The 20,670-nt window shown below is 43.4% G+C and overlaps 1 long non-coding RNA gene across 21 annotated transcripts; it reads left to right on the forward strand.

Moving 5' to 3' along the window:
* The first annotated feature begins 266 nt into the window (after positions 1-266).
* LOC123136593 (uncharacterized) lies at positions 267-6,670 on the forward strand. 21 transcript variants are annotated; one of them, XR_006467117.1, is made up of 9 exons: positions 268-1,561; positions 1,679-2,131; positions 2,198-2,265; positions 3,611-3,691; positions 3,999-4,043; positions 4,231-4,308; positions 5,268-5,488; positions 5,653-5,766; positions 6,143-6,670. It is a non-coding gene; the product is annotated as an uncharacterized lncRNA (long non-coding RNA). The 21 variants fall into 21 exon arrangements; XR_006467116.1 differs by having other exon boundaries at positions 267-1,561; positions 3,999-4,165; positions 4,231-5,488; XR_006467118.1 differs by having other exon boundaries at positions 267-1,561; positions 1,679-1,962; positions 2,070-2,131; positions 3,999-5,488.
* Positions 6,671-20,670: the final 14,000 nt, after the last annotated feature.

Raw genomic sequence — 20,670 nt, forward strand, 5'->3', positions numbered from 1 at the left:
TTCTTAAAATTTTAATGAGGGATCATCTTATTTACTACCATCGTTCTAAGCAAATTTAAAACAAAATAGAAGCTAACCAACTCACCTCCAGGAGGCTCCCCCGATTGGGGCTTCGTCAGCCGTCCGATCTGCCTTTCTGGCGCGCCTAAGCCATTGGATCTTCACTTGCAGTTAAATTATTTTTACCTCACAGTTCATTTTTCTGCCCAATGACTGATGGGCTCGTCTCGTGTCTGTATTGGCTGGGTAAGCGGCGCCTGGGTGAGAGAGAATTTGTCCCATCCAGACGCCGCGCCCGCACCCAACGCAACCCAATCCCCTCGTCCCGCACGCCGTGCACACTTCGGTCCCCTCATCCCACACGAACCCTAGGAGAGAGAGATAGGAAGATGAGAGGGAGAGAAAGGGGAGAGGAGAGGAGAGGGAGGTCCGGCAGCGGACGGGAGAGGGTGACCGGCCGGCGTCGGCCTACACCGGCGAGGCGTCGGCCTGCGCCCCTCCTCGCGCACGAACCCTAGCTGAGAGACAAAATGAGGAGGAGAGAGAGAAGGAAGGAGAGGAGGGAGAAAGATAGAGGAAAGAGGAAAGGGAGGTGCGGCGGCTGACAGGAGAGAGGGTCATCGGCCGGCGCTGGAGAGGATGGGCCCAACCTGGACGCGACCTGGAGGTTGGCGGCGGCTCGATCCACTCCTGGATCGGGACCTGCGACGAGGCTGGGGCTCGGGCGCGTTGTACGGGAGGCTGCACTCCGCCTCTTCCTCGTTAGCTCTTCTTCTTCACTGCCTTAATTACCAGGACAACCATTTTGTTGCTTCCTTTACAAATAGAGTGTGTTAGACTTTCTCTTTGTTTGTCTCATCTCCTTCTTAAGTGACTGGTTCCTGCACGGTTATTGGCTTCTCCAATGGATCATGTAGGTAGAAACTAAAAAGAACTGGATAATTTCTTTTACCCTTCTTTTAATTTCAATAGGATTCCCGAGTTCAGAATTGACAATTCACATCAGTAATCAGTACAGAGCAGATCAATTGATTTTCATAAAAACGCATATTAGAATTATCATTGGATTGGTTTTCATGTGCCTTTATTAGACATATAGTGCAGAGGGAGTAAATTAGTTTCACAGAATGTTTCCTTGGATTTTAGTTGCACTTCATTCTGTTGTTTCGGTCTTTGTACATTCAGATGCTTTTTAATTCAAAAGGAAACAACTCACAGAGGTTATGTATGGGAGGCTACACTCTGCCTCTTCCTCGTGGTGCGGCGGACGGCGGCTCTTGCGGTCGTGTGCTGACGACGGCCTCAGCGGGTGGGCGACCAATGGCGGTGCCAGGGGTTAGCTGTGTAGGCAACTGACTACACAACATATTGGCATGCATTAGTAGACATCAAGCAAAAACCAGTTTTCACACATGCATAAGTATTTGACATCACAACGTTGAACTCTTGCCTTCACCACTGTGGGCGACTACACTTGCAGCTGGCGCTTCGCCACTGTGGGCGACTACACTTGCAGCTGGCGCTATACCCATGGATTCCGGCATTAGCTCGAAACGCTCAGGTGGGCAATTAGAAACCCTTCTATTTATATATTTTAGGACAGCTAATGGATAAATCTCGATTTGAATTGTTAGTTGCAAATTTGTTCTTTTGCTCGTGATGCGATTTCTTTTGCTAGGACAAATTAGGTCTCGACCAATGGTGGAGAAGACAGAGTACAGGGATGAGCCGCTCGAGCATGGTTTGATGGGATGTTCGCGCGCAAGATGCAGAAGTTCGCCAGAAGGAAGAAGAGCTGGGCGTCGAGGAGGAGAAGAAGGTGGTATGCGAGGTGCTTGTAGGCCCAGCAGCAGGAGGCCGTCCTTGAGGTGCTCCTCTGGATGATCCCTTCCGGCGCTGGGTCTACGTGTTCAATGCTGCCCTCACCATCCCCTTCTTCCATTGGCTCATCGGCCCGTCAGAGTTCAGAGATCTAATACTCCGCACTGCCTCCCATCCATTTTCAGATATATATATATTTATATAAGGTTTATCATCACCCCATGGATCATGTGTTGTTGATTGACCAGGTTATTGAGGTGGAGGTCAACGGGGTGAGGAACAGAAGTGGAGTGCTCATAAAGAAACGAAGGTATGTATGAATATGATGGATGCTTCCATTGCCAACTAATGAAATGCATGTCTCATGCTCGCGCAGCTGCTCCCTGGACTCGCCAGTGCCGCCGCCTCCAGTCGCTTCCGCCTAGGCATCCCGTCGCTAGCAAGGTAATTTTGTTCCGGTCCCAGCTGTCCTCCTATCCTCCGTGCTTGATTGCTACAGGTTCTTGTTGTGTGTGTGCTTGCCGACTTAGTATTGTGTGTGTCCGGGCACCCATTGTATTTTTTTACTGGCTTGCCGTTGCGTGCATGATTGTTGTGGCTGGCTTGGTGGTAGCATCATACATACTTGGTCGTAGCGCTCGCTTTCTAGCTACAAGTTCTTGTTGTGTGTTTGGTTACTACTGGCTTAGTTATGTGTATGTGTCTGGGCACCTGTTATGTTTTTTTGCTGGCTTGCTGCTGCGTGCATGATTGTTGTGACTGGGCTCTGGTTGTTCGGTGTTGGGCTGTTGATGGCATGCGACCTACTTCAAAAAAAGGAAAGAAATCAAGCATTTGTTTATAGAACAAATATATTGAAAAAAAATCCATGGAAACCGTGCATATTTAGCAAGGAAAAGGAGTCTAGAGAGCCTTAGATTCTTGTTATGTGTTGATTTGCAAACTTTCTGCAGCTATATATTTGCTCAATCCAAAAGACATATTTTACTCAACCTTCAGTATAATGTATTTCTAATTGTTCATAACTCCTAATTTTTTTGTTATGATTTCGCAAGATTTCGAAATTATTGTATTTCAAAATTGTTATACTGATTCCTCGATGCTTCTCTCTTTGCTTTTTTTCTTTCCTACAAGAAGATGCCGAGTCATGTAATATGTTCAAAGAAGAGAGAACCTGCATTTTATGAATGCTTTCTTCTTTCTTCATTGTTACTTAAAGTTAGTGAATTCAGTTAAGTTGTATTGAGCAGCTTCATACGCATGGTTTCTCCATCTACACATCTTACTCAATCACGAGGCCATTAAAATCTTTTGCCTTCTATAAAAAGGGAGATGCCATTTAGACCTTACTCTGTCCAACTTGATCTTTAACTTTTTTTTAGGAAAGGCCATCATGGCTAGCTTTAGTGAATTAAAACACGCTTACATCATCCAACTTGATCTTTAACTTGCTACTACTGTTTCTAAGCATTTTCCCAAGCATTGTTTTATTTGCTTAAGAGAATGAGCTCACCTTATTCAGTGGGTGTGCCAAGTAAATAAATTAGAAACTGAGCAATTAGTTCCACTCGTAAATTTTGTACAGCAGTCCAAATTATCCAATAAATCATTTGTTAGCAGGGTCAAATTATAGAAGTTGAATCAGTTGTTCCAAATTACCCAGCGAGACTTATTCCATTTGTTTATCCTTTTGGCCTTTTAATCAAGAACAACGTTCGATATTCTTATACTACAAAACCTCTTATATACTCCATTTTGGTTATGTTGGCCTCACTTAATTGCTTTGCAGATTGAACTGACCAATCCGTGTGATTGAGGAATCCTTGTGGAGAAAAAGAATTCAAGGAACTCCACATCTCCGAGTACAGAGGTGATAAATCGAATCAATCGAGCAACGCTCTGGTGATCTATTCATCTACATTTCCTGATATGCATGTATTCCCTGTTTTTCCTCTGCTGGTTCAGCTTTGTTAAACTTATAGCAGATATAAAATACCTGTATATATATGCTTAGAACAAGCAAAATTAGCACTCTCTATCTTGAGTTGTCAATTTGATTTACATACACATGTCACTAGACTATGCATCATCAAGCAGAATGTTTATGTGTGTTGCCACTAACAAATTGTATCAAATCTTGTGTTAAAACAATGTTATCAAATTAACTTTCCAACCAGGATTTCAAGAAAAAAAAAGTGTGCTGGAGCAAGAAAGGGAACATGGTAAGGACTGTGCCTACAAGAGTTTCTCTGTTCTTATTGGTTGCCATATGCAGCTTGCGGGTCTCAACTTAATAAATACATCAACCGTGTACAGAAGGAAAAACTCATTACATGAATCCTGAGTAGGTATTTTCAGTCTTTCGCAATGTAATTTATTTATTTTTCTCTCATAATATGTTAAATGTAGGGAAAGGCTGCGTACTATAGACCCAAAGTGGTCGGACCCTTCCCTGGACCCTGCGCAAGCGGGAGCTACATGCACCAGGTTGCCCTTTTATAATATGTTAGGTTCGACATTGGAAAATATTTGGCATGAATGGAGTTGATTTAAATCTTGAAAGACTTCGATTGAGACCTATGTTTATGTGTGTTGCCAGCCAATTGTGGAAACTGAAAGTAGAGACACAATTCACATAATAAGTAACAACTTCCAATCCAAGTTTAACAACCACAGCTCCATTCTAGATTGATGTTTAAGTTCTGAAGTATCGCTCTCCAGATTTCTGTCTGTTTCCATTTTAGCTCGTTTTGTAGGTATGCTTTAGGCAAAATTTGGTCTGCGAAGATACTGTTTCAGCAAAGGGCAAAGGGAAAATCATCAAGTTCGATGATCCAGTTTTTGTTCCATAGGATTCCCTTTTTCAAATGAATCTCCTACCTGAAAAAGGGCATGGTAGTGGATATTGTATCTGTTTTATGTGCATTAGAAGAGACGACCGGCTGGTTGATTTTGTGCACATATTCTGTAAATTCAACTTACCAATAAAGCTTTGACAGGTGTGTTCGTTGTGCTCTTCATTTCAAACAACACATCATCTATGATTCTTTAATCTGTTTATTTGGCGTACTGTAGAACTTGTTTCTCCGTGTACTAAAACACATACCTGTAAAAAAAGTGATTGAGTTAAAATAACTCCCGATTTAAGTTAGGATTGAGCGAAATTACCTAAAGGGCTATGTCCATCTTCCACAAATGGTGTAATCAACTCCCCTGCAATGTTTCTTGCTTGTAGAACAAGATTCTTGATGTTGCTTATGGTGCCCCTTTGGGCTTCTTCTTCAATGGTCCCACGCCGGCCCAAATAATAGATGTCTTGCTTATTTATTGGTGCTCCTTGGACCCCTCTCTTCTATTACAAAAAAGGGGTTTACAGCAACTTGTGTTTTGGGGCTTAACAAAGTACAATTGCCTTTGTCTTACATAACTCATTTTTGTGTATCCAGGTCATATTGCCAGCACATTCCAAGCGGAATGGAGTGCCCAGTTTTGTCCAGAAAGCTGAGGCCTTCTGGTGGTTTAGCATGATATTTCCTTAGTTGTCTTTTTGACTAGAAGAAGGAAGAAGTGTTGCTTGACTGGAATGAGATCACAAAGGAATCTGAGACGAGCTTTGCTACATAAAGTAGTCTGATGTGATCTCCATATTCATACATAATATATCGATGTGAGATTCAACTGTATAGTTCAATATAGTTTGATTAGTATATTTCCTGTAGTTAATTTTGGACATTGCTTATCTGCTTATTATCATTGATTTCTTGCAATGAGGACATTTTATTTGCGTGCGCCTAAAAACTTAGCAGTGGGTGTTTTTTGTAACTTATGCAGGTTATGTGCACATTAGAAGTTGTCAAATATCTCCTGGTCATAGGTATCTTGCATATACTCTTGATACATCTAGGGGAAACTGTTTTCGCTGGAACTGAAAGATCTTCAGTCTAGGTATGTTATGCCAAAAAAAAGACAACAAAGGAGTATAAATCGCCTGAACCGCGTCTAAGTATGTTATCAGAAATAAATAATTTCTGCCCCATAGCTGAACCATGTCTTTTCTCAGTGTGTATATATGTTAGAGATGTGTAAGATTCAGATAATTTTCTTCATTTGTTAACTTTACCAATGTATGGCTGACATGCTTCATTATGTTATATCACATCTGAAAGTGCATTATACCTGTGGTTTATTAGAATGTATAATTTCGGTCAAATAATTGAGTTGTTCTTTTCTTCGGTGTATATACAAGTTACAGATGTGCATGATTATGTTTATTCTCTACATTTGGTAAATTCACCTATGTATGGCTGACATGCTTCTTTAGGTTATGTTTCTAAAGCTCCATGCTTAATCATCCAGACTGTTTCCAAGTGACTACTTTACACATGGGAGACTGGATGCCTGGAGGAGTTCAGAGAAGCTGGTGTTATGTTACATATGGTCTTCAAGCTAATGTTATGTTTCTTGCATGGTTTGTATATTTGTTGCAAAAACATAGTACAAGAAAAAGATCTATGCTCATGAAGATGGCAGAAGGGAACTACATGTGGAACTAGAACCACCAGCGCTGACCAGTTGGGCATCTGGATAGTGGTAGTGAACAAAAATTGCTTGCCATATAGAGTCAATGTATTCTACTACTATCACACTCGCTGATTTTTATGTTATGAAATTATAGTTCAACCATAGTATGTATTTACACTCCTGCTGTGAGATTGTACTATGTAAATTATGGGAGGACAATATAGGTCTTTATATGCAAAAAACTCCTTGTTGAAATGAGTAACTTGAGCCATTTGGCACAACAGGTCTATTTTCTTACTTGCAATAATGTGCATTGCCTTTTATTCTACCGTCTAAAAAAGTTTATAAGTCATGACACAAGAATTCATTACTGTTACCATATGTGCTTGCCCACAACCAAACAAAGTAAAACATAGATTTTCTTTTAAATGGGACTCTATGCTACCAAATTAAAATGTGTATATGTATACATCTCACTATAAACAATACCGTTTTTCTTGGCTAACGGAGATTAAATTTGTTGCCATATGTACTTGCCCAAACTAAACCATGAACTTCTTTTCATCATGCACATCGAATGTTTTCAATATAACATGATTTAACACATGGGTTTTCTACTACCAATATCAAACATGTCCTTGCAAAATTAAACTCTTTTCATCGACAACATGTCTTTAGCGGGTCTCTGCGCCATTTCGCGCAACGGGTCAACTAGTAAGATGTATAAACATGATAAACATCACATGCAATCAAATAGTGACATGATATGACCAATATCATTTTGCTCCTTTTGATCTCCATCTTCGGGGCTCCATGATCATCATCGTCACCGGCATGACACCATGATCTCCATCATCATGATCTCCATCATCGTGTCTCCATGAAGTTGTCTCGCCAACTTATTACTTCTACTACTATGGCTACCGGTTAGCAATAAAGTAAAGTAATTACATGGCGTTTGTTCAATGACACGCAGGTCATATAATAAATTAAGATAACTCCTATGGCTCATGCCGGTTGTCATACTCATCGACATGCAAGTAGTGATTCCTATTACAAGAACATGATCAATCTCATACATCACATATCATTCATCACATTCTTGTTGGCCATATCACATCACATAGCATACCCTGCAAAAACAAGTTAGAAGTCTTCTAATTGTTGTTTGCATGTTTTACGTGGCTGCTCTGGGTTTCTAACAAGAACGTTTCTTACCTACGCAAAACCACAACGTTATATGCCAATTGCTATTTATCCTTCATAAGGACCCTTTTCATCGAATCCGTTCCGACTAAAGTGGGAGAGACTGGCACCCGCTAGCCACCTTATGCACCAAGTGCATGTCAGTCGGTGGAACCTGTCTCACGTAAGTGTACGTGTAAGGTCGGTCCGGGCCGCTTCATCCCACAATACCGTCGAAACAAGATTGGACTAGTAACGGTAAGCATATTGAACAAATCAATGCCCACAACTACTTTGTGTTCTACTCGTGCAAATAATCTACGCAATAAACCTGGCTCTGAAACCACTGTTGGGGAACGTAGCAGAAATTCAAAATTTTCCTACATGTCACCAAGATCTATCTATGGAGAAACCAGCAACGAGGGGAAGGAGAGTGCATCTACATACCCTTGTAGATCGCTAAGCGGAAGCATTCAAGAGAACGGGGTTGAAGGAGTCGTACTCATCGTGATCCAAATCACCGGAGATCCTAGTGCCGAACGGACGGCACCTCCGCGTTCAACACACGTACAGCCCGGTGACGTCTCCCATGCCTTGATCCAGCAAGGAGAGAGGGAGAGGTTGGGGAAGACTCCATCCAGCAGCAGCACAACGACGTGGTGGTGGTGGAGGAGCATGGCAATCCTGCAGGGCTTCGCCAAGCACCGCGGGAGAGGAGGAGAAAGAGAGGTAGGGCTACGCCAACAGGAGAAGAACTTCGTGTGTTGGGCTGCCCCTTTGCCTCCACTATATATAGGGGGAGAGGGGGGGCTGCGCCCCCACCTAGGGTTCCACCCTAGGGGCGACGGCCAGCCCAAGATCCCATCTTGGGGGGGGGGGGGGGCAAGAGGGGGAGAGGGGAAACTTGCCCCCCAAGTTAGGTGAGTGCGCCCCCTCCCCAAACCCTAGGCGCCTTGGGCCCTTGTGGGGGGGGGGGGGGGGCGCACCAGCCCACCTGGGGCTGGCCCCCTCCCACACTTGGCCCATGCTGCCCTTCGGGGATGGTGGCTCCACTTGGTGGACCCCCGGGACCCTCCCGGTGGTCCCGATACATTATCGATAAAACCCGAAACTTTTCCGGTGACCAAAATAGGACTTCCCATATATAAATCTTTACCTCCGGACCATTCCGGAACTCCTCGTGACGTCTGGGATCTCATCCGGGACTCCTAACAACATTCGGTAACCACATACAAACTTCCTTTATAACCCTAGCATCATCGAACCTTAAGTGTGTAGACCCTACGGGTTCGGGAACCATGCAGACATGACCGAGACGTTCTCCGGTCAATAACCAACAGCGGGATCTGGATACCCATGTTGGCTCCCACATGTTCCACGATGATCTCATCGGATGAACCACGATGTCGAGGATTCGATCAATCTCGTATACAATTCCCTTTGTCTAGCGGTATTGTACTTGCCCAAGATTCGATCGTCGATATGCCGATACCTTGTTCAATCTCGTTACCGGCAAGTCTCTTTACTCGTTCCGTAACACATCATCCCGTGATCAACCCCTTGGTCACATTGTGCATATTATGATGATGTCCTACCGAGTGGGCCCAGAGATACCTCTCTGTTTACACAGAGTGACAAATCCCAGTCTCGATTCATGCCAACCCAACAGACACTTTCGGAGACACCCATAGTGCACCTTTATAGCCACCCAGTTACATTGTGACGTTTCGTGCACCCAAAGCATTCCTACGGTATCCGGGAGTTGCACAATCTCATGGTCTAAGGAAATGATACATGACATTTAGAAAAGCTTTAGCATACGAACTACGATCTTTGTGCTAGGCTTAGGATTGGGTCTTGTCCATCACATCATTCTCCTAATGATGTGATCCCGTTATCAACGACATCCAATGTCCATGGTCAGGAAACCGTAACCATCTATTGATCAACGAGCTAGTCAACTAGAGGCTTACTAGGGACATGGTGTTGTCTATGTACCCACACATGTATCTGAGTTTCCTTTCAATACAATTATAGCATGGATAATAAACGATTATCATGAACAAGGAAATATAATAATAACTAATTTATTATTGCCTCTAGGGCATATTTCCAACAACCACAACATGTCCCTGTTGAGCCTCTAGTTGGCTAGCTCGTTGATCAATTGATGGTTACAGTTTCCTGACCATAGACATTGAATGTCATTGATAACGGGATCACATCATTGGGAGAATGATGTGATGGACAAGACCCAATCCTAAGCATAGCACAAGATCGTGTAGTTCATTTGCTAGAGCTTTTCTAATGTCAAGTATCATTTCCTTAGACCATGAGATCGTGTAACTCCCGGATACCGTAGGAGTGCTTTGGGTGTACCAAACGTCACAACGTAACTGGGTGGCTATAAAGGTGTACTACAGGTATCTCCGAAAGTGTCTGTTGGGTTGACATGGATCGAGACTGGGATTTGTCACTCCCTATGACGGAGAGGTATCTCTGGGCCCACTCGGTAATGCATCATCATAATCAGCTCAATGTGACCAAGTGGTTGGCCACGGGATCATGCATTACGGAATGAGTAAAGTGACTTGCCAGAAACGAGATTGAACGAGGTATTGGGATACCGACGATCGAGTCTCGGGCAAGTAACATACCGTGTGACAAAGGGAATTGTATACGTGATTACTTGAATCCTCGACATCGTGGTTCATCCGATGAGATCATCATGGAACATGTGGGAGCCAACATGGGTATCTAGATCCCGCTGTTGGTTATTGGTCGGAGAGCTGTCTCGGTCATGTCTGCGTGATTCCCGAACCCGTAGGTCTACACACTTAAGGTTCGTTGACTCTAGGGTTATTAGGAAGACTTGTATGTGATTACCGAATGTTGTTCAGAGTCCCGGATGAGATCCCGGACGTCACGAGGAGTTCCGGAATGGTCCGGAGGTGAAGATTTATATATGGGAAGTTGTAATACAGTTACCGGAAAAGTTCAGGGGCATACCAGTATTGTACCGGGGTCACCGGAAGGGTTCCGGGGGTCCACCGGGAGGGGCCACCTCTCCCGGAGGGCCTCATGGGCCGTAGAGGGAAGGGAACCAGACCTTAGAGGGCTGGGCGCATCCCCCTTGGGCCCATGCGCCTAGGGTTGGGGGGGGGGACCCTAAGGGGGGCGCCCCCCTTGCTTGGGGGGCAAGTCCCCCCCCTTGCCCCCCCTCTAGATCTCATCTAGAGGGGGCCGGACCCCTTCCTCCTCCCCCTATAAATAGAGGGGAGAGGGGAGGGCTGCATACACACCTCCAAGGCGCAGCCCCTCCCCTCCCCAACACCTCTCCTCCTCCGCTGAAGCTTGGCGAAGCCCTGCCGGAGTACTGCCTCTCCATCACCACCACGCCGTCGTGCTGCTGCTGGAGGTATCTTCCTCAACCTCTCCCTCCTCCTTGCTGGATCAAGGCATGGGAGATGTCTCCGCTCTGTACATGTGTTGAACGCGGAGGTGCCGTCCGTTCGGCGCTAGGATCATCGGTGATTTGGATCACGACGAGTACGACTCCATCAACCCCGTTCTCTTGAACGCTTACGCTCGCGATCTACAAGGGTATGTAGACGCACTCCTCTCTCTCGTTGCTAGATGACTCCATAGATTGATCTTGGTGATGCGTAGAAAATTTTAAATTTCTGCTATGATCCCCAACAGTGGTATCAGAGCCAGGTTTATGCATAGTTTCTATGCACAAGTAGAACACAATTTTGTTGTGGGCGTAGATTTTGTCAATTTACTTGCCACTACTAGTCTTATCTTGTTTCGGCGGTATCATGGGATGAAGCGGCCCGGACCGACCTTACACGTACGCTTACGTGAGACAGGTTCCACCGACTGACATGCACTAGTTGCGTAAGGTGGCTCGCGGGTGTCTGTCTCTCCCACCTTAGTCGGATCGGATTCGATGAAAAGGGTCCTTATGAAGGGTAAATAGAAATTGGCATATCATGTTATGGTTTTGACGTAGGTAAGAAACGTTCTTGCTAGAACCCTATTGCAGCCACGTAAAAACATGCAACAACAATTAGAGGACGTCTAACTTGTTTTTGCAGCATATGCCTTGTGATGTGATATGGACAAAAAGGATGTGATGAATGATATATATGTGATGTATGAGATTGATCATGTTCTTGTAATAGGAATCACGACTTGCATGTCGATGAGTATGACAACCGGCAGGAGCCATTGGAGTTGTCTTAATTATTGTATGACCTGCGTGTCATTGAATAACGCCATGTAATTACTTTACTTTATTGCTAAACCGTTAGCCATAGTAGTAGAAGTAATGATTGGCGTGACAACTTCATGAAGACACGATGATGGAGATCATGGTGTCATGCCGGTGACGATGATGATCATGGCGCCCCAAAGATGGAGATCAAAAGGAGCAAAATGATATTGGCCATATCATGTCACTATTTGATTGCATGTGATGTTTATCATGTTTTTGCATCTTATTTGCTTAGAACGACGGTAGTAAATAAGATGATCCATCATAATAATTTCAAGAAAGTGTTCCCTCTAACTGTGCGCCATTGCTAAAGTTCGTTGTTTCGAAGCACCATGTGATGATCGGGTGTGATAGATTCTAACATTCACATACAACGGGTGTAAGATAGATTTACACATGCAAAAACACTTAGGTTGACTTGACGAGCCTAGCATGTACAGACATGGCCTCGGAACACAAGAGACCGAAAGGTCGAACATGAGTCGTATAGAAGATACGATCAACATGAAGATGTTCACCGATGGTGACTAGTCCGTCTCACGTGATGATCGGACACGGCCTAGTTGACTTCGATCATGGATCACTTAGATGACTAGAGGGATGTCTATCTGAGTGGGAGTTCATTAAATAATTTGATTAGATGAACTTAATTATCATGAACTTAGTCTAAAACTTTTGCAATATGTCTTGTAGATCAAATGGCCCACGCTAATGTTGCCCTCAACTTCAACGCGTTCCTAGAGAAAACCAAGCTGAAAGACGATGGCAGCAACTATACGGACTGGGTCCGAAACTTGAGGATCATCCTCATAGATGCCAAAAGAGCAGATGTCCTAGATGCACCGCTATATGAAGCACCCGTTTTCCCAGCAACTCAAGACGTTATGAACGCCTGGCAGTCGCGTAGTGATGATTACTCCCTGGTTCAGTGCGGCATGCTTTACAGCTTATAACCGGGGCTCCAAAAGCGTTTTGAGCAGCACGGAGTATATGAGATGTTCCAAGAGCTGAAAATGGTTTTCCAAGCTCATGCCCGGGTCGAGAGATATGAAGTCTCCGACAAGTTCTACAGTTGTAAGATGGAGGAGAATAGTTCTGTCAGTGAGCACATACTCAAAATGTCTGGGTTGCACAACCGCTTGTCTCAGCTGGGAGTTAACCTCCCGGATGACGTGGTCATTGACAGAATCCTTCAGTCACTCCCACCTAGCTACAAGAGCTTTGTGATGAACTACAATATGCAGGGGATGGTGAAAACTATTCCTGAGGTATTTTCAATGCTGAAATCAGCGGAAGTAGAAATCAAAAAGGAACATCAAGTGTTGATGGTCAATAAAACCACTAGTTTCAAGAAAGGCAAGGGTAAGAAGAACTTCAAGAAGGACGACAACGGAGTTGCCGCGCCCGGTAAGCCAGTTGCCGCGCCCGGTAAGCCAGTTGCCGGGAAGAAGCCAAAGCATGGACCCAAACCTGAGACTGAGTGCTCTTATTGCAAGGGAAGCGGACACTGGAAGTGGAACTGCCCCAAGTACTTAGAGGACAAGAAGGCTGGCAACACCAAAGGTATATGTGATATACATGTAATTGATGTGTACCTTACCAGTACTCGTAGTAGCTCCTGGGTATTTGATACCGGTGAGGTTGCTCATATTTGTAACTCAAAACAGGAGCTGCGGAATAAGCGGAGACTGGCGAAGGACGAGGTGATGATGCGCGTCGGGAATGGTTCCAAGGTCGATGTGATCGCCGTCGACACGCTACCTCTACATTTACCTACGGGATTAGTTTTAAACCTCAATAATTGTTATTTAGTGCTAGCTTTGAGCATGAACATTGTATCTGGATCTCATTTAATATGATATGGCTACTCATTTAAATCCGAGAATAACGGTTGTTCTATTTATATGAGAGATATGTTTTATGGTCATGCCCCGCTGGTCAATGGTTTATTCTTAATGAATCTCGAACGTGATGTTGAATACAAAAAGATGTAAGATTGATAATGATAGTCCCACATATCTGTGGCACTGCCGCCTTGGTCACATTGGTGTCAAACGCATGAAGAAGCTCCATGCAGATGGACTTTTGGAGTCTCTTGATTTCGAATCATTTGACATGTGCGAACCATGCCTCATGGGCAAAATGACCAAGACTCCGTTCTCCGGAACAATGGAGCGAGCAACCAACTTATGGGAAATTATACATACTGATGTATGCGGTCCAATGAGCGTTGAGGCTCGCGGTGGCTATCGTTACGTTCTCACCCTCACTGATGACTTAAGTAGATATGGGTATGTCTACTTAATGAAACACAAGTCTGAGACCTTTGAAAAGTTCAAGGAATTTCAAAATGAGGTAGAAAATCAATGTGATAGAAAAATAAAGTTCTTACGATCAGATCGCGGGGGAGAATATTTAAGTCACGAGTTCGGTACGCACTTAAGGAAATGTGGAATCATTTCACAACTCATGCCGCCTGGAACACCTCAGTGTAGCGGTGTGTCCGTACGTCATAATCGCACTCTATTGGATATGGTACGGTCTATGATGTCTCTTACCGATTTACCATTATCATTTTGGGGATATGCTTTAGAGACAGCTACATTCACTTTAAATTGGTCACCGTCTAAATCCGTTGATACAACACCATATGAATTATGGTTTGGAAAGAAACCTAAGTTGTCGTTTCTAAAAGTTTGGGGATGCGATGCTTATGTCAAGAAACTTCAACCTGAAAAGCTCGAACCCAAGTCGGAAAAATGCGTCTTCATAGGATACCCTAAGGAAACAATTTGGTATACCTTCTACCTCAGATCCAAAGGCAAGATCTTCGTTGCCAAGAACGAGTCCTTTTTGGAGAAAGAGTTTCTCTCGAAAGAAGTAAGTGGGAGGAAGGTGGAACTTGATGAAGTACTACCTCTTGAACAGGTAAGTAGCACAGCTCAGGAATATGTTCCCATGGTGCCTACACCGACTGGAGAGGAAGTTAATGATGATGATCAAGGTACTTCGGATCAAGTTACTACTGAACTTCGTAGGTCCACAAGGACACGTTCCACACCAAAATGGTATGGCAACCCTGTCCTGGAAATCATGTTGTTAGATAACGGTGAACCTTCGAACTATGAAGAAGCGATGGCGGACCCAGATTCCAACAAATGGCTAGAAGCCATGCAATCCGAGATAGGATCCATGTATGAAAACAAAGTATGGACTTTGATAGACTTGCCCGATGATCGGCGAGCGATAGAAAACAAATGGATCTTTAAGAAGAAGACGGACGCGGATGGTAATGTTACCATCTATAAGGCTCGACTTGTCTCTAAGGGTTATCGACAAGTTCAAGGGGTTGACTACGATGAGACTTTCTCTCCCGTAGTGAAGCTGAAGTCCGTCTGAATCATGTTAGCAATTGCCGCATACTATGATTATGAGATATGGCAAATGGACGTCAAAACGGCATTCCTTAACGGCTATCTTAAGGAAGAATTGTATATGATGCAGCCAGAAGGTTTTGTCGATCCTAAGAATGCTAACAAGGTATGCAAGCTCCAGCGATCCATTTATGGGCTGGTGCAAGCATCTCGAAGTTGGAACATTCGCTTTGATGAAATGATCAAAGCGTTTGGGTTTATGCAGACTTATGGAGAAGCCTGCGTTTACAAGAAAGTGAATGGGAGTCTGTAGCATTTCTCATTTTATATGTGGATGACATACTTTTGATGGAAAATGATATAGAACTTTTGGACAACATAAAGGCCTACTTGAACAAGTGTTTTTCAATGAAGGACCTTGGAGAAGTTGCTTATATATTAGGCATCAAGATCTATAGAGATAGATCGAGACGCCTCATAGGTCTTTCAAAAAGCGCATACCTTGACAAGATATTGAAGAAGTTCAATATGCATCAGTCTAAGAAGGGGTTCTTGCCTGTGTTGCAAGGTGTGAAATTGAGCTCAACTCAAAGCCCGACCACGGCAGAAGATAGAGAAAAGATGAGTGTCATCCCCTATGCCTCAGCCATAGGGTCTATTATGTATGCCATAATGTGTACCAGACCTGATGTAAACCTTGTCGTAAGTTTGGTAGGAAGGTACCAAAGTAATCCCGGCATGGAACACTAGACAGAGGTCAAGAATATCCTAAAGTACCTGAAAAGGACTAAGGATATGTTTCTCGTTTATGGAGGTGACGAAGAGCTCGTCGTAAAGGGTTATGTCGATGCTAGCTTCGACACAGATCTGGATGACTCCAAGTCACAAACCGGATACGTATATATTTTGAATGGTGGGGCAGTAAGCTGGTGCAGCTGCAAGCAAAGCGTCGTGGCGGGATCTACATGCAAAGCGGAGTACATGGCAGCCTCGGAGGCAGCACATGAAGCAATCGGGATGAAGGATTTCATTACCAACCTAGGAGTTATTCCCAATGCGTTGGGACCGATGACTCTCTTCTGTGACAACACTGGAGCTATTTCCCTTGCCAATGAGCCCAGGTTTCACAAGAAGACCAGACACAACAAGCGTCGCTTCAACTCCATTCGTGAAAATGTTCAAGATGGAGACATAGATATTTGTAAAGTGCATACAGATCTAAATGTCGCAGATCCGTTGACTAAACCTCTTCCGCGAGCAAAACATGATCAACACCAGAACTCTATGGGTGTTAGATTCATCACAATGTATGTAGATTATTGACTCTAGTGCAAGTGGGAGACTGTTGGAAATATGCCCTAGAGGCAATAATAAAATGGTTATTATTATATTTCCTTGTTCATGATAATTGTCTATTGTTCATGCTATAATTGTGTTATCTGGAAATCGTAATACATGTCTGAATACATAGACCACAACATGTCCCTACTGAGCCTCTAGTTGACTAGCTCGTTGATCAATGGATGGTTACGGTGTCCTGACCATAGACATTGGATGTCATTGATAATGGGATCACATCATTGGGAGAATGATGTGATGGACAAGATCCAATCCTAAGCATAGCACAAGATCGTGTAGTTCGTTTGCTAGAGCTTTTCTAATGTCAAGTATCATTTCCCTAGACCATGAGATCGTGTAACTCCCGGATACCGTAGGAGTGCTTTGGGTGTACCAAACGTCACAACGTAACTGGGTGGCTATAAAGGTATACTACAGGTATCTCCGAAAGTGTATGTTGGGTTGACACGGATCGAGACTGGGATTTGTCACTCCGTATGACGGAGAGGTATGATACGTCTCCAACGTATCTACTTTTCCAAACACTTTTGCCCTTGTTTTGGACTCTAATTTGCATGATTTGAATGAAACTAACCCGGACTAACGTTGTTTTCAGCAGAACTGCCATGACGTTGTTTTATGTGTAGAAAAGAAAAGTTCTCGGAATGTCCTGAAAATCCATGGAGGCACTTTTTGGAATTAATAAGAATTTCTGGGCGAAAGAAATACACCAGGGGGCCCACGGCCTGTCCACGAGACAGGGGGCGCCCCCCTATAGGGCGCGCCCTCCTATCTCGTGGGCCCCCTGGACCTCGACCGACCTCAACTCCAACTCCATATCTTCCGTCTCAGGGAGAAAAAATCAGAGAGAAAGTTTCATCATGTTTGACGACACGGAGCCGCCGCCAAGCCCTAATCTCTCTCGGGAGGGCTGATCTGGAGTTCGTTCGAGGCTCCGGAGAGGGGGATTCGTCGCTGTCGTCATCATCAACCATCCTCCATCACCAATTTCATGATGCTCACCGCCGTGCGTGAGTAATTCCATCATAGGCTTGCTAGACAGTGATGGGTTGGATGAGATTTACCATGTAATCAAGATAGTTTTGTTAGGGTTTGATCCCGAGTATCCACTATGTTCTGAGATTGATGTTGCTATGACTTTGCTATGCTTAATGCTTGTCACTAGGGCCCGAGTGCCATGATTTCAGATCTGAACCTATTATTTCATGAATATATGTGTGTTCTTGATCCTATCTTGCAAGTCTATAGTCACCTATTATGTGTTATGATCCGACAACCCCGAAGTGACAATAATCGGGATACTTCTCGGTGATGACCGTAGTTTGAGGAGTTCATGTATTCACTATGTGTTGCTTTGGTCCGGTTCTCTATTAAAAGGAGGCCTTAATATCCCTTAGTTTCCACTAGGACCCCGCTGCCACGGGAGGGTAGGACAAAAGATGTCATGCAAGTTCTTTTCCATAAGCACGTATGACTATTTACGGAATACATGCCTACATTACATTGATGAACTGGAGCTAGTTCTGTGTCACCCTATGTTATAGCTATTACATGAGGAATCGCATCCGGCATAATTATCCATCACTGATCCATTGCCTACGAGCTTTTCACATATTGTTCTTCGCTTATTTACTTTTCCGTTGCTGCTGTTACAATTACTACAAAACACCAAAAATATTGCTACTATTATCTTTACCTTTTGCCTCTGTTACCGTTACTATCATATTACTTTGCTACAAAATACTTTGCTGCAGATATTAAGTTATCCAGGTGTGGTTGAATTGACAACTCAACTGCTAATACACAAGAATATTCTTTGGCTCCCCTTGTGTCGAATCAATAAATTTGGGTTGTACTTCACCCTCGAAAGCAGTTGCGATCCCCTACACTTGTGGGTTATCAAGACTAATTTCTGGCGCCATTGCCGGGGAGCATAGCTCTATTCTCTGAGTCACTTGGGATTTATATCTGTTGATCACTATGAAGAACTTGAAAGACGCTAAAACCAAGATCTATCCCTCAACTACGAGGGGAGGTAAGGAACTGCCATCTAGCTCTGCACTAGATTCTCCTTCTGTTATGAGTAAGCTTGCGACACCTAAACCTACTACTGCTATGAATTCTGATATGTCGCATGTTATTGATGATGCCACTTCTGCTATGCATGATGAAACTACTTCTGTGCGTGATACTACTTTGCCATTAGGTGAATTTCTTGATGAACAACTTGCTAGAGTTAGGGGGAATGAAATTACTGAAGATGCTATTATTGATGATAGTGATGATGAAAGTTCTCCCAATGATTATGTATTGCCTGTTGTTCCTGAGGGTTATGTTATGAATGAAGAAGTTGGTAGAGCTATCTTTGCTTGCAATGATAGATATGGTCTTAAGAAATTATTAGCTAAATGGAAGCAGCAGTCTCTTAATGCCAGAATGAAACCTGACCCTGCTTTTGCTACTTCACCTATCTGTGTTACTGATAAGGATTATGAATTCTCTGTTGATCCTGAGATTATTACTCTAGTTAAATATGATCCTTTTTATGGCCTTGAATCTGAAACTGTTGTGGCACATCTTACCAAGTTGAATGATATAGCTACCCTGTTCACTCATGATGAAAGATCTCGCTATTTTTATATCCTTAAGATATTTCCGTTCTCGTTAAAGGGTGATGCTAAGACTTGGTATAATTCTCTTGCTCCTGGTTGTGTGCGTAGTCCCCAGGATATGATTTATTACTTCTCTGCTAAATATTTCCCTGCTCATAAGAAACAAGCTGCCTTGCGGGAAATATATAATTTTGTGCAAATCAAAGAAGAGAGTCTCCCACAAGCTTGGGGGAGGCTTCTCCGGTTACTTAATGCTTTGCCTGATCATCCTCTCAAGAAAAATGAAATACTTGATATCTTTTATAATGGACTAACCGATGCTTCCAAGGACTACTTGGATAGTTGTGCTGGTTGTGTTTTCAGGGAAAGAACAGTCGACGAAGCTGAATTACTATTGAATAATATGTTGACTAATGAAAATAATTGGACTCTTCCTGAGCCAATTCCTGAGGCAATTCCTGAACCAATTGAGCCAACTCCTGAGCCTATTCCTAAACCCACTCCGAAGAAGAGAGGTGTTTTATTTCTCAGTCCTGAAGATATGCAAGAGGCAAAGAAATCAATGAAAGAAAAAGGTATTAAAGCTGAAGATGTTAAGAATTTACCACCTATTGAAGAAATACATGGTCTTAATATACCGCCTGTTGAAGAACCACATTGTCTTGATAACCCGACACAGGTAGTAAAGGTAAATTCTCTCTATAGATATGATAAAGTTGAAATCCCCTCTACTAAATTTCATAGCCCTTGCTTAGATGAATTTGATGACTTTATGGCTAGACAAGAAAGTTTTAATGCTTATGTTGGTAGAGAGTTAAAGAATAATGCTTTCGAGATAGGACGCGTGAGCGATAACTTGGCTAGAGTTAAAGGTGAACTTCAACTCATTAGCAAATATGCGTCTATGGTTGCTACTCAAGCTGAGCAAGTACTTAAAGCTCAAAATGATTTGCTTGAGGAATTAAATAATAAAAATGACTTTGCTGTTAGAGTGGCTACTAGAACTGGTAGAATGACTCAGGAACCTTTGTATCCTGAAGGCCACCCTAAGAGAATCGAGCAAGATTCTCAGAGAAATAATTTAGAGGCACCTAGTTCTTCTAAAAAGAAGAAAAAGAAAAATGATAGGACTTTGCATGCTTCTAGTGAACCTACTGTAGACACACCTGAGAATCCCAATGATATTTCTATCTCTGATGCTGAAACACAATCAGGTGATGAACATGAACCTAGTGATAATGTTAATGATAATGTTCATGTTGATGCTCAACCTAGCAAAAACAATGAAGTAGAGGTTGAACCTGCTGTTGATCTTGATAACCCACAATCAAAGAATCAACGTTATGATAAGAGAGATTTTGTTGCTAGGAAGCACGGTAGAGAAAGAGAACCATGGGTTCAGAAACCCATGCCCTTTCCTCCTAAACCATCCAAGACAAAGGATGATGAGGATTTTGAGCGCTTTGCTGAAATGATTAGACCTATTTTCTTACGTATGCGCTTAACTGATATGCTTAAA

Source organism: Triticum aestivum, chromosome 6B, assembly GCF_018294505.1.
Source record: "Triticum aestivum cultivar Chinese Spring chromosome 6B, IWGSC CS RefSeq v2.1, whole genome shotgun sequence".
NCBI lineage: Eukaryota > Viridiplantae > Streptophyta > Magnoliopsida > Poales > Poaceae > Triticum > Triticum aestivum.